At 46.0% G+C, this 15369-nt stretch overlaps 1 protein-coding gene across 1 annotated transcript in view; it reads left to right on the plus strand.

Annotated features, from left to right (window-relative positions):
- Positions 1–7306: 7306 nt before the first annotated feature.
- Positions 7307–15369, plus strand: part of ZBTB38 (zinc finger and BTB domain containing 38) — an 89879-nt gene continuing 81816 nt past the window's right edge. Inside the window, exon 1 of the mRNA XM_030215702.1 lies at positions 7307–7390. The gene's annotated coding sequence lies outside the window, so the exon portion shown is untranslated. The remainder of the gene's footprint in view (positions 7391–15369) is intronic.

Raw genomic sequence — 15369 nt, forward strand, 5'->3', positions numbered from 1 at the left:
CTCATCCCCTTACCCAAACAAAGCAAGCAAATCTATGAGCTGCTCTATCCACGCTGTCGTTCTTATTGTTGGCAGCATTTTTATTGGACCTCACTTATATTTTCAAAGATGCCGGCTTGTGTAGCATACAAATGTACACAGAGGAAGTATTGGTTTCATTTAATTAGTTATAAATCGTAATCATTGTGTCATTTGGAGGGGATGGTTATAGGGACTCTATTCTGATGTTTTCACCTAGTAAAGGGCCACCAAAACAGACATTATGAGTATTAAATGCTTAACAATCAGACTTACTATTTATAAGTACAGTTTAAAAAAATCATTACTTAGGTTGAGACCTGGGTGCATTTAACATCTTTTTTCCTGTGCATACATCAAAAGAAAAAGATGACATGTGGGAACTTGCTCTTTTTCCTTTGTGGCATGCAGTGGTATATTATAAAAATGCACTTGCCTTTTTTTATTACTACTATTTCACAGAGAATGTATTGAATAATGAGGGAAGGGTTTCCTTCATGCAGAACTGTCCAGAGTCAGTCTAAATGTGCCACCATTGTCCAGTTCAGCACACCATTAGCTGCCAAGTTCATACAATGTTAATTAAGTTCAGCGGAAAATAAATCTATTGGCTCAGGCTGCTTGCTATGTGAATATTCAATCACTGTTTCATTATTGCTACCAAGTATTACATATTAAAAGCATTTGTTTTAATTCATTTATCCCGTCCTTACATGCACATAGTTTTGCTTTCTAAACCCAAAGGTTTCCTATGATAGCATTGTGCTTATTTTAATTAGTTTTTCTATACAAGTTTTGCTTGATTTTCTTTATTTGAAATAAAAATTTTTAAAACACATCTTGTCAAGAAGGGGCGGGGCTAGGTGGGGCAGGGGCAGGGTGGGGGCAGAGGGCCCCACCGAACTGGTCTGCACAGGGCCCCGCAATTGCTAAGACCGATCCTGGCGGTACACCATTTTAAGCTGCAGTAAGCATTGATTAGTGCTTACTGCAGCATAGAAAAAGGATCCCTAAACTTGCAGCTACTGTACAGTAGTGTACCAAATTTTACTGCAGCTGATTAAAAGGACCCTCAAATGTACCATTCTCAAGTATGGTTCAACCAACAGTCAAGTCTCACATGATTGTGGGGATCTCACAGGGGAATCAACTATAAGACAGTTTTGAAAGCACCTGAGCCCTGTTGTCCTCATCATCACCCTCTTCCCCAGAATTGAATATAAAATAATCTTTAAAATTATCTGGTACTTCTATAATATAAACACACCTTGTTTCAAGTTTTCTCATCTCAGCAAAGTCTGAGCTAGCCAAACACCATGTCTCAGTTGTGTATGCCATGATAACATCAAGACTGGATTACTGTAATGCACTCCACACTGGTCTGACTACAAAGGGTCTGCAACAACTTCAATTGATTTGTAATTTGTAAGCGACATGACCATATCGCACCAATTTTGCAAAAACTTCACTTGCTACCAGCCAGTGGCGTACCAAGGGGGGGGCGGTCCGCCCCGGGTGTCAGTGGGTAGGGGGGTGATCCGCTTCGCTCCCGCTGCTCCCACTTTACCTTTAAAAAATTTTTTTTGAAGCGTCGTTGCAGGCAGCACCTCGCGTCTGCCCTGCTTGTAAAAGAAGTAAATCTCTTTGCTTCGTCGTCGTCGGGCCTCACTATGTCCCGCCCTCCTATGAGGTAATTTCCACGAGGGCGGGACATAGTGAGGCCCGACGACGACGAAGCGAAGAGATTTACTTCTTTTACAAGCAGGGCAGACGCGAGGCGCTGCCTGCAACGACGCTTCAATTTTTTTTTTTAAAGTAGGGTGGGAGCAGGAGAGTCGGGTCGGGGTGGGGTCCTCAGATGGGAGAGGGGTATTGTGGGGGTTCTCACATGCTGGGAGAGGAGGGGGTTTTCATATGGGAGAAGGGGACTGGAGTGGGGAGGGGGCTCTCAGATGGGAGAGGGGTGTTCTGGGGGTTCTCACATGGGGGGAAAGGGGTTTTTATATGGGAAAAGGGGACAGGTGGGGAGGGGGTTCTCAGATGGGAGAGGGGTGTTCTCACATGGGGAGGGGAGGGGGTTTTTATATGGGAGAAGGGGACTGGGGTGGGGAGGGGGTTCTCAGATAGGAGAGGGGTGTTGTGGGGGTTCTTAGATGGGGAGGGGGTTTTCAGATGGGAGAAGGGGACTGGAGTGGGGAGGGGTTTCCAGATGGGAGAAGGGGACTGGGGTGGGGAAGGGGGGTTCTCAGATGGGAGAGGAAAGGGGTGTTCTGGGGATTCTCAGATGGGAGAAGGACTGGGGTGGGGAGGGGGTTCTCAGATGGGAGAAGGGGACTGGGGTGGGGTGGGGGTTCTCAGATGGGAGGAGGGGGCTCTCAAATGGGAGAAGGGGGCTGGAACTGGGGTCTGAGAAGGGGTCATGACAGAAAATGGGGCATGCCTGGGTCAGGTGGGAGAATGGGTCGGGCTGAAAAGGGGGGCAAGGCATGTAGATGAAGGGGGCTGAAACTGGGGGCTGAAGGAGGGTAGGTGGGATAAGGGGGCTAGTACTGGGACTGGGGGCTGAAAGGCGGCAGGGGCTGAAATTGTGGGGACTGGGGGCTGAAAAGGAGACAGGGAGAAGTGGCTGGGGCTGAAGCTCAGGACTGGTGACAGAAAAGGGCTGGGGTTGAAACTAAAAAGGGGACAGGGAGAAGTGGCTGGGGGCTAAAGCTCGGGACTGGTGGGAGAAAAGGACTGGGGCTGAAACTGGGGACTGGTGGGATAGTGGGGCTGGAACTGGGGGCTGAAAAAAGGGCTGGGGTTGAAACTAAAAAGGGGACAGGGAGAAGTGGCTGGGGGCTAAAGCTCGGGACTGGTGGGAGAAAAGGACTGGGGCTGAAACTGGGGACTGGTGGGATAGTGGGGCTGGAACTGGGGGCTGAAAAAAGGGGAAGAGAGAGGGGACAGATCCTGGATGGAAGGGGGAGGAGAGGGAGGGCAGACCCTGGATGGATGGGAGAGGGAGGGCAAATGATGGATTGAAGGGGCAGAGAGAAAGGGCAGACAGTGGATGGAAGGGATAGAAAGGGCAGACAGTGAATGGAAGGGGGAGAGAGAGAGGGCAGACAGGGGCAGATGGTGGATGGAAGGGGCAGAGATAGAGGGCAGATGTAGATGGAAGGGGCAGGGAGAGAGGGCAGACATTGGATGGAGGCGACAGCAGAGAGGGCAGACACTGGATGGCAGAGAGAGAACAAAGACAGATGCTGGATGGAAGGAAGACAGTGAAAAGAAGATGAGGAAAGCAGAAACCAGAGATGACAAACTGTAAATAAAATATATATTTTTATTTTTTTTTGTTTTAGGATAAAGTAGTATTGTAGCTACTACTACTACTATTTAGCATTTCTATAGCGCTACAAACGCTACAAGCTGTGTTAATGTTTATAATAGAACATGTAAACAAGGTAATCTTTTTATTGGACTAATTTTAATACATTTTGGCTAACTTTCGGAGAACAAAACCCCCTTCCTCAGGTCCGGATAGGATATTGTAACAGCACTATACTGTATTGACCTGAGGAAGGATGTTTTGGCCTCTGAAAGCTAAATGTATTAGTCCAATAAAAGGGTATTATTTTATTTTCTATATTTGTTTTATTTCTATTTGTTAATTTGTAAAGTGGTGATTGGTACTTGTTAGTTTTTTCAAATTTACATCTGCTATCTTTATGTTTTGCACAGTACTAGGGGACATTTTCTGTTTCTGTGGTGTTGCATTGTATGCAGAGTCTGGCATCTTGGGGGTTCAGTTTAATTTTTGTCTAAATAGAAAGGTTATTGCTTATTCTATAGTGGATTAGGGTGTATCTGTGTTTGTGAAAACGACATGGCTTTCGGTTGGCATTGACTGTGCAAGATGGACAATCTGTGTTATTCTGCCTGGTTTCGTTTTACAGTAGGTGAATTGATGTTCTAGTGCTCACTGTAGTGTTTAAGATGCTTTCCTTTTCCTTGTGTGACTTGTAGAAATTACTGCTTATGGTATGCTAGAATTGCTCTATAGGTCCTGAGTGTTTTGTATTCTCGGCATGCCTAGTACTAGATTTTGGAGGGGGGGTGTTAAAAAATGACCGGCCCCGGGTGTCAACTACACTAGGTACGCCACTGCTACCAGCTAAATTAAAAACTCTAAGGGCCTTGAAGATCAAACATAAAGGAAATGGCACAGAGTACTTGAAGAATAGGATCTCACTCTACACTCCTCCAAGGTCACTAAAGTCCTCCCAAGGAGTATCTCTAGCCATACCCTCTCCAAAGGACATCACACGATGTGATACCCACAAGCGAGCCTTCTCCATAGTAGCTTCCACACTCTGGACTTCACTCCCTGAAAGGCTTCACTTAACACAAGACTGTCTCTACTTCAGGAAGCAGGTGAAAGCTTGGCTTTTCAACCAGGCCTTTAATGGAAGACGTAACTAACTTGCTAGTCACACACACAAGGAATGGCACCAGCTGCACATACTATAGCAGGACATGTTTATCCACTCCTACCCTAGCTAATATTCAAGCACCTTTCTGACATCATGTGCAACTTTCTTTAAATTAGTACCATATTTTCTTACTTCTGTTACTCTACCTTATCTGTTTATATGTTCCATCTTTGCTTACGCCCTATACTGTCTATCTGTCTATTAAAACTATTTATTATGCATTATGTTAAAATTGTAATGTAGCATACTATTCCACACTTTGAATTGTTGTTTGAATATTTCTACTGCTGTAATTGTCTACTGTCTATATTTGACTTATTCTTGCCGTACACCGCCTTGAGTAAATTCCTTTAAAAAAGCAGTAAATAAATCCTAATTATAATAATTAATAAACCAGCTCCAAGGAAAGCTTTATGCCATCTAGTGGACAAATTGTAGATTACAGCCATTTAATACAAATGCCAGAGTCCCCCCCCCAAAATGGGCCTGAATCAAAATCACTGAGGAGACCGATACTCAGAACCTAACACAGGTGTTAGAGCTGATTAGCGCCAACATTAATCTGCACAGAATGCTGAGCGGGCTTTAGCGCAGGAAATAACATGCATGCCAGAGATGGAAATAGATCATAGAGCCACACCAAACCCAGGATCTTTGTTTTTTGGCCAAAACTGAATCTGTGACCGAAATTGGCCACTCCATTTCAGCAGAAACTCTGAAGCTGAAAATGAAACCTGCTAGGCCCCGCTTCCTGTAATCGCACACAGCCTACCTTCCCCCTGTCATTGCTGAAACACACAGCATACCTTCCCCCCTTTCGGAGCAACCTGTCAGTCAGCCCCTGCCCCCCGGGCCTAGGTTAGACTACTTGGTGGGGTAAAAGTAGATTCACAGTCACTCTCACCCTGGCCGTCTCCACCGCCCAAATGGTTCCCGAAACCTTCAGTGATTTTAAATTGCTCCTGCTTATATTGGCTTCAATTTCAAGATGGCTGCCAAGACGTTGCCCCAGTTAGGCCACTAGACCACCAGGGCACCTACGGTAGGGGGGGGGGGGAAGCTGGCTAAAAGGTGGGTCTGGAAGGGAGGAAGGGTGGAATGAGGTGGGAAGGGGCTGTGTGCAGAGGTGACAACAGATGGGCGAGGAGAGTTTTGGTCTGCCTCTAATAGATAGTTGTGGTATTTGCCAGTAGGCAGTGTGTTTTGTTCCAAGTGACACTGAGCTTTTAATTAATAAGAAATTGTTACTGGGATTTTACTGCAGCTTACTCTTTCATTTATCATGCTATGCTAATTAAACCATTATTGTTATGGATAGCCTGATGGTCAGTATTCACAATCAGCAATACTTCCTAGACAGGGATTGCTGATTGACAATTGTATACAAAAAGGTGTATAGTTATCGGAGATCCCTACATCACTATGATTCTTTAAAAGCTGCAACCAGATCAAAGTTACCTGTAAATCAGATAGGTTTTTGGCTCTTGAGATGTGGAAAGGAGGGCTAGGGCAAAGCCTTACACCCCCTCCCAATTAACCTTTATGCCCCTTTTTTTCTACTACTAAGCAGTGCGTATTTCTAGCAAAAAAAGGTGCCGGTACTCAAATGTCAGGCCACCTTTCAGGGGTGGGGTGATCACTGAGGGACCCATCCCACAATAGCCAGGCCCCCTGCAGCCAGTCACAGAATATATGATAAGGCAGAATTGGTGTGTAGAGCCTGAGCTCTTTCATTAAAACTTGGAGACCATGGGTCAAATTTAGCAGACAATAGAAAAGGTGCCGGTACTCAGTACCCCCTTAAAAAAAACCCTGCTACTAAGTATATATGTTTTTAGGCCTAAGCAATTGAAGTTTCTTCTGGATGCTAAGAAGTTAAGAGTCCCCAATTGTGTATCTGTTACAGTTTAGAATTAATGGCTGTGGTTGGGAATTTTAAGAGCCTTTATATATATGAATGACTTTACCTTTCTTTTTGCCTTTTGTCTTTTTCCTTCTAGTGCTGTCTCTTTATTGGACGCCCAACTCCAGGGTTTTCACTTGGTTCTCCTTCTATATTGGGGACTACATGGTGTTTGATATGATTACTTAGCAACTTTTTCCTACAAATCTGTGATTTGTTTTTTTTGTATTTTGCTACTGTGCTTCTATCAAGGTATACTCGTGTTATTAGAAAATAACAACTTAAAAAAAAAACTTTCAGGTGATCACCCCCACACCATCCCTCCCAGAATATTATGGGCATATGAGTAGTTTGAAAACTGCTCACTATTCCTGCTTGTAAAAGTGCACAGCTGACTTTGTGTAGCCAGCTTTTCTTGTTTTGCTTTGACTGCAGCTGCTGTTTGTCACCCTGCCACAGCTGCTGCCCTAGTGACTGCTTAGTCCTGTCTAATGGTTGGGTTGGCCTCTAGTGGAAGTGTGTATACCCCTGCTTTCTGTTTAAAAAATAAAAATGTTAGCAAACGTAGAAAAGCTCTCAAAAATGAAATATACTGTAAATGTGAACAATAATCACATGATCTACTTTCTCTCCCTCTCTACCCACACAATCACATTACAAAGATATACCCTGCTTTGAAAATGGAACCTTGAGCTGCGCATGGAAGCGTTTCGTATATAGTTAGTTTTTCCACGTGCACACAATTGATTTCCGATGTCCTGTGCAGTTCTTGAGACCGCAGCTGAAAAATCCAACTTCCCCGCTGGTTTTTGCACAGCATCCTGCTCTGGGAACTCCTCCGTTGCGCCGGGAGCCTGCGCGTTTTGCAAAAGGCCTCCAGAGGGCGCACACAAGCAGCAGCAGGCTGTGATGCAGTAAAAATTGAGCCGTGTTTCTTGCAGGCTGAATGCTGTCAGTGGGCTGGAAATGTTTTCAGATGTATTTAGTCCAGGTAATTTGCATCATCTTTCTAAACTACTTTAACGCTAGCAAGTGCTTCATTCGATTGGCAAGCATAGGTTGATCTGGTGGTACAAAGTAAACAAGCGAGAACGTGTACACTGCCCTTTGTATTAGTGTTCCATGTACAAGGCCTCGTTTGCATATGTTGTGATCCGCAGTTCCCCAGTATTACCTGTCACAGCCTTTCCACATTTGAGCTGTCTCTCCCCTTTCCTGTCTGCTCTGCTCTTTCTTTCAATCTATCCCCCTGCTCTGAGAAAGGTGAAAATGGCCCCACAAGTGTGCCAAAAGGAAGGGACGATGCACGTTCTTTTTGGATTTCTGCCAATACTGTCCTCTGGAATGACATCTCTTATGTTTTACTGGGCTTGTTTTCACTGGGGGGTCACAGAGTCGTGCTAAGTCTGAAGAACTTGGGCCAGGATTGGAACATATGAGCCAGCTCTGTGGGTGCCAAGCTCCCACCCCAGTATTCAGCACGTTTCTTAATTGTGTCCAAGGAGGGGTCATTTATGTGTGGCACCCTCGATCAATTCGAAATGTTGGCACTTGTGGATCGGAAGAGCTGTGCTTTTCTATTTGCAGGCTTTCCGGACCCTAGGATAATGCCGAGACAGAGAAACGACTGGTGTGTGTGTACTGGGAGGCTCCCCGACTGACGGCCTGCTCTGACAGCAGCTTTTCTAGGAAGTACAGCTGTGCGCGCTAGCAAGTCCCATCTCCGCTCGGAAGCGCAATTGCTGGTGGTGAGACGGCCGAAGCATAGAAGGATTTAAGGCCGCTCTCCCTACTGAGTACTGCTTGGGCCCGTGAACGTTAACGTTTCGCCAAACTGTGTCCCCGGTCACTTCCGAGCTCCTTTAGAGGTTCTGATCGCTGCTACTACTCCCATGCACCAAAGTGCACTGCAGGCAGCTCGCACGGAGACCCAAAACAGACAGGTTCTGCCCTGTGAAGTTGACAACAGTGGGGAGCAAACATGGCTCCTGAAATGAAGTCAGGATGTTGACATTTGTTTTCTCGCTCTCCATGAATTGGCTTTCACCAATTCCACCCAAACACACACGGGGAACTTTGAGTCGCTTCCTGTCACTATCCTGAAGGCATTCCAAAAGGACCACAAACAGTGACAGGCCATGCCATAGGGGTTGGGTTGGTTTGATTGTTGACAAGGCCGCTTCTAACCTGGGGATCTAGGAAACATTTAACCTTCTCGCATAACCAGTATTTGATCAGGTTCACTGTTTGGTGCAGTATATGTGCTGTATATAGATCAAAACTGTGAGATATACAGCGTGTTTGTTTTCTAGCGAAAAACGTGCCGGTACTCAAATGCCCTGCCACCCTTCAGGGTTGGGGTGATCACTGAGGGGACCCACCCCACAATAGCCAAACCCCCTGCAATCAGTCACAGAATCTGTGACAAGGCAGAATTGGTGTGTAGAGCCTGAGCTGTTTCATTAAAACCTGGGGACCATAGGTCAATTTTAGCAGACAATGGAAAAGGTGCCGAGCCCTCTCCAATTGGGTTACTTTTGAGCTGTGAGGCTCTCCAATGCAGATGATCAAAAGCCCTGTGCTGTTCCAAACAGCGCTCTAAAAATAGAGCTGGAACAGCATGGAGCTTTACCGCCCCTATGATCAGAGATAATAGCATTCAAGTGTAAGCATGATCTCTGATCATAGGGTAAAAATGCAGGAGGATTGTGTTTGAGCAAATCCTCCTGCACTTGTTTGACAGGTCCAGGCTGTCAATCACAGGGGCTGGAGGTCTGTGGGACCCCCAGACCCCTCTGCAATTGCAAGGTCCTGGTGGCCTAGTGCCCCTGCACCTCTAGTCCCCCTGACAGAAGTTCACAGGGGGCTGGAGGTCTGGCAGACCTCCAGTCCCCCCGACAGAAGATCACAGGGGGCAGGAGGATCTCCAGCCACCCCTCACACCCCAAAAAAAGCCTTTCAAATGCAAGCTCCCCCCCCCCCCAACCTGGTAGTCTAGTGGCGCCCTTCCCTGCCCCCCCCTGTACTTTAATGGTGGAGGAGGAAGTAGTACAGTCCCTTCTCTTGCAGTTCCACCTTGAAAATGGTGCACAGCTCTGCCCAGTGCATCCTGGGATGCGCTGGGTGGGGCTTCACCACCATAAGGGAGAACTCCGAGGTGCTGTATGTAGGGTGCTGCTGATCATTGGGAAGGAATAATAAAATTCCTGTTTAGGGTGCATTTGCATGCTACTTGCGGTTAGAGCCCATGAGTGCCTTGTTTCACCCGCTCAGGGGCTCTGATCATGGGACAATAGTAAACGTGGGCGCTAGTATGGCGCTAATAGCCACTAGCACCCACATTTTGCTTTTGATCCTCAGCCCGTCAGTGCAGCCACTGCACACCAAGCAACCAAACCTCTACCTCCATCACAAGAATGTGACAAAATTTGACTTTGGCTACATACATTTTTGCACTCTCATAATAATACAGTGATTTTTTATAGTGGTATTGGACATATGTGGCAAATGTAACGCCAATTTTTAAAAAGGGTTACAGAGATGATCCGGGAAATTATAGACTGGTGAGTCTGATATCAGTGCCTGGCAAAATGATAGAGACTGTTAAAGAACAAATTACAGAGACAAAGCCAACATGGATCTTGTCAAGGGAAATCTTGCTTTATCAATCTACTACATTTCTTGAAGGGGTGAATAAACGTGGATAAAGGTGAGCTGTTCGAGGTGTATCTGGATTTTCATAAGGCATTTGACAAAGTACCTCATCAAAGACTCCTGAGGAAATTAGAAAGTCATGGGATAAGAGGTAATATCCCATTGTGGATTTAAAACTGGTTAAAAGAAATCAGAGAGTAGGGATTAAATGGAGAAGGGTAGATAATGGGGTTCCCCAGGAGTATTTACTGTAACGATCTATTTCTTGGTATTAAGTGTCAATATCAGAAAAAACTTCAAATCATACAATATACAGCTGCAAGACTAATATACAGATTGAATAGATATACTAGTGTTTCAATTCATCTAAACAAACTGCACGGGCTTCCCATAGCAGAAAGACTCGGGTTCAAAGCTGCTTGCTTAGTTTTTCAAATCTTACAGGGCTTCACCTCTGAACTGCTAAGACCGCTTCACTATATCTGGTCCAGTCTAACAGACTGAAACAACTGATATCACCATTTCAAAAGACAATTCGAAATCAGAAGATGTTCAGCTCTCTATTCCCCATACTTGGAGTCAGAATATGGAACTCTCTACCTATTCCCATCAGAACAGAAAACAGCTACCTCAACGTCAGGAAGAGGCTAAACACCCTTCTCTTCCCAAAGACTGCTTCATAATAATCCATCATGATTTATACTTCCTAGTATTATCCATTATCCTTTCCTTTAGTGTTTTAGTCTCTTGCATTACACCAATGGTCTCTAATGTTTCTCATACTTCACACTAACACTGTCTGCTTCTCACCGACAGGCAGATGATCAAAAGCCCCGCGCTGTTCCAAACAGCGCTCTAAAATAGCGCTGGAACAGCGCGGGGCACTATTAGACCTATGATCAGAGATAATGCATGCAAATTTAAGCAGCGCAATTATCTCTGATCATGGGGTAAAAGTGCGGGCGAATTGTGCCTGAGCATGCGCTCAGCACAATCCTCCCGCACTTGTTTGACAGGTCTGGGCTGTCAAAAGCCCAAACCTATCAAACACAGGGGCTGGAGGTCCATGGGACCACCAGGCCCTGACTACCCCTGCCCCGAGCAATGGGGGCTGGAGGTCCGGCGGACTTCTGGTCCCCCTGACGATCCCCTCCCCCCCCAGGTTCAGGGAGGGCTGGAGATCCGGTGGGTCTCCAGCCCCCCCCCCCAAACCCCCAGAAAATGGTCCCTGGCGGTCCAGTGGCCGCTGCCAAACCCCACCCTCTCAGCGAGCGATGGGGGGGGCTGGAGGTCCGGCAGACCTCCAGCCCACCCCAAATCCCCCCCCCAGCATTGTCTGCCAAATCCCTGGTGGTCCAACGTGAAAAATAACCCCCTCACGGCCCCCCTAGCTTAGTTGGAGGAGGAAGGTAGCCTGCCTCCCTCCTCTTCCTTGGGTTGACGACAACGCAAAATGGCGGCGCCCAGCCCCTCCCAGTGCATCCTGGGATATGCTGGGCGGGGCTACAGACCATATAAGGGAGTGAATTCTTTCAACAATGTGGTAAATAAATCCTAATAAATAAATAAAATAATAATAAATTATGTTTAATTTGTATTTGTGAACTGTATTTTAGGGCCCTGTTTACTAAGGTGCGCTTTCGTTTTTAGCACATGCTAAAAATTAGCACGCGCTAACCGTATAGACACCCATTATGGGCATCTACACGATTAACGCGTGCTAATGCTTAGTGTGTGCTGAAAATGCTAACGCGCCTCTAGCGCAGCTTAGTAAACATGGCCCATAATATGCTATATTTTTATTTGCATGTGTGTGAGATGTATTTATAGAACTGTATTTCTGTATATTGTAAGCTGCTTTCAGTTGTTCTGTGGGACTGAAAGTAGGATATAAGTTTGAGTAGATTAGCTCTATAGGATCAAATATGATATATAAGACTTGGATATTGGGTTTGGGTGTTTGTGTGGTTGGGGGGGGGGGGGGGGGAGTATGATATCAGTCTCCCTGATGGGTGGCTGAACCTGAAGTTCATAGCAGTCATGCCCAGATGATCAAAAGTAAATGTGGGCGCTAGAGGCCATTAGCGCCCGCATTTACCTGGCGCCCACGATCAGAGGGTGTCCAGTGCGAGAGCACATGAACACCGCAGAGCTCGTTTAAATTATATTTAAACTAGTAAGAAATGCCCGTTTCTGGCAAAAATGAAACGGGCGCTAGCAGGGTAATCCCCCCCCCCCGGTCCTCCCTCCCTCCCGAGTTGCAGACACCCCCTCCGTGCCTCCGTTCCGAGTTGCACACCTCTCCTCTTCGCCCCTTCGTCCCTCAGGGACGTGGTTGCGAGGGCCGCCCCGCCATCAACGTCATCGCGTTTTTACGCAAGGGCCGCCCCGCCCTCAACATCATTGCGTTTTGACGCGAGGGCGGAGCTACAATGACTGGAGCCTGCAGGCCAAACCGGATATCTCGGGCGCCTCAAGTTTCCGGCTTGAGGCTTCAAAGTGCCTTTTATATATATATAGATGATCCCTGTATTATTCTGCCCTATGATCAGAGCACAGTGCACAGAGCACAGCTCAGAGCTGGCATTAGGGCTAAGGCTCTGTTCCCGCTCCCACACCCCCGCCCGGGCTGCCACTGTGTGACCCCCGGACTCCCGTCCACAACTGAGGCGTCCAGACCTCTAGCCCCTGACCTCTCCCCCCCCCCCGACATGAGGGCACGGAGGGGCTTGAAGTCCGGTGGATCTTCAGACCCCTACCCCCCCCCCCAAATGCAATAGAAATCCCTGGTGGCCCAAGTGGGCTCCCACCTTTACCCCCCACCCGCCCTGGTGGTATTGGACCCCTCCCTCATACCTCCTTGTTGGAGGAGGAAGTATCATACTCCTTCCTCTTTAGCGCTGCCTTCAAAATGGTGGTGCCCAGACCTACCCAGTGCATCCTGGTATGCACTGGGCGGGGCTTCCTGACCACAAACCTCCAGCCCATGGTTGACAGTCCAGGTTTTTGACAGCTGGACCTATCAAACAAGTGCAGGAGGAATCCTCCCACACATTTCCCCTATGATCAGAGATAATAGCGAGTTTAAATTTGCATGCTACTATCTCTGTATAGCCCCGCTCTGTTCATGCTGTTTGGAACAGCGCAGGGCTTTTGATCATCTGCCTGTCAGATACTTTAAAGCTTAAAACTCACCAATTGGTTTGGTGTTTTGAAACAATTACAGCAGCCCAAAGTAGTCCAGGGAAAGGATAATGGCTGAGAAATGCAAAACAGTAGATCTGAAAGAGTTTGCCTATAATGAAGAAAAATTGGACCTGTCAGAGGAAAATAACATGGAATCCAAGGATAGAATTAAGAGCAGACCTCAAGGGGGTATAATGCAGCTTTATTTAAAAACATCATTTACAATTGTAATAGAAACACGGTTTTGTGGATTCTGCAACATTTTCAAACAGTGCTTGATTATAGAATCATTTCTTTCTGTAACCTCCGTTGAGAAATGCTGGACCTGCGCGTCATAATTTTTAACTAATCCTTTCACCACAAAATGTCTTGGCATTCACCTAACCTTATTTAACAGACTGCATGAAACATCATATTGTACGGTTCAGTCTATTTTCTCAAATCAGAATTTCTTTACTGATTTGAATGTCATATATTCAAAGAAGTGTTTTTACAACCTTTTATCAGAGGCTTATTTTTCCATGCATCATCAAAATCAAAATCTTCCCAGTGAGCCATGCAGTATTCTGTAAGGTGTACTGTTTCTTTCTTAGTAATACTAAGACACCTCTTTGTTTCCCAACATGACTGGAGCACCATCTGAGGTGAGCATTACCGTCTTTTGACAATCGAGTTGGTTATCAATATAAACGTTTTTAAATCACTGTGAAAATTGACTTACTATCACATGCTGATAGCTGCCTCATTCCAGCAAACTTTGTTTTGTAACTCTAACGCTGGGGTTTACTAAGCAATGCTGCACGGAAGCTGCTAACCCAGCTTAGTAAACAGACCCCTTGCGTACGCCTTGTAGCGCTATAGAAATGCTAAATAGTAGTAGTAGTTTTAGAGGAATGAAACTTGATATATAAAATCATCATTTTAGCAACTGAGATCTTATTTTCATCCACAGTTAATGTGTGATAAGATGGCCCACTGTTTCCTCTCTGTCTGCTATTCCCCCCACCCCGAAGTGGGTAAAAAATGAATACCTTGGCTGGCGGGGATCTCCAATAGGCATATTTTCAAAGCACTTAGCCTTCCAAAGTTCCATAGGTTTCTATGGAACTTTGGAAGGCTAAGTGCTTTGAAAATATGCCTCCAAGCCTCCCCAGCTGAAGATTCTTCTCTGGAGCTCCCCGATGTATCTCAGCCTCAGGGCAGTTGGTGGCACATTTCTAGCACCAACATCGGCATTTCCTCACCCCCCCCCCCCCATGTATATTCGGTTCAACCAGCATCTCCCCTTGCACACACGTGTGTGTGTGTGTGTGTGGAGGAGTGCAAGTTGAACTGAGCATGCGCAAGGAGGCTGCTGGCATCTGCAGCTGAAAATGCACTGCCAACTACCCCGGGGTTGAAACAGCTCAAGGGGCTCCAGAGAGGACTCTTCAGCTGCTGGGGCTTGGGGATTCCCCACCAGCTACACTAACGGTATGTGCTGTTGCTGGGTGGGCACTCAACCAATTCAAACCCCTCATTTTTGCTGCTGCAACTTTCCGGAAGGGTAGCATGTTTTGTCACATGATCATGGGTATTTTGAACAGAGAACATTGAAGAATTAATGGAAATAGCAAGCAGTACGTTGTCAGTCAATATTTTCACTTGTTCAGCCTGATTTTGTTGCCACTCAATAAACTCCAATCTTGACTTCCTATCAGTATTTGATCCATTTCTAAGTGATTTATTCCACTGTTTTGTTGAGTTCTTTGTAACTTGCACACTCCATCCAGAAGAATTTTTTGATTGAGATGTTACTTTAGGAAGTCTTGCTTCCATGAATCCCACACCTTTCCGTTAATAAAATCACAACTAACTTTGGCTTCTGCACATGACAGGCATACTACACCTCTGTCTTCATATTATGCGCTGCAGGGTTCCAGAGTCTTTAGTTGCATTTTCAACTAATTCATTTAGCCATGATAACTTAAAACTTCTTACAGCTTTAAGTTTCTTAATGTGATTCTTTGCACTGATCTTTGTACTGTAACTGTCCACGTTGGCATCCTAGAAATATAAAGTACAAGGCTAGGGCAGATAATTATCTTATTACCAGAATACTTGGCTCATTTTATCCCCTTAGTATGAAGA

Source organism: Microcaecilia unicolor, chromosome 10 (genome assembly GCF_901765095.1).
Source record: "Microcaecilia unicolor chromosome 10, aMicUni1.1, whole genome shotgun sequence".
NCBI classification, from domain to species: Eukaryota; Metazoa; Chordata; class Amphibia; order Gymnophiona; family Siphonopidae; genus Microcaecilia; species Microcaecilia unicolor.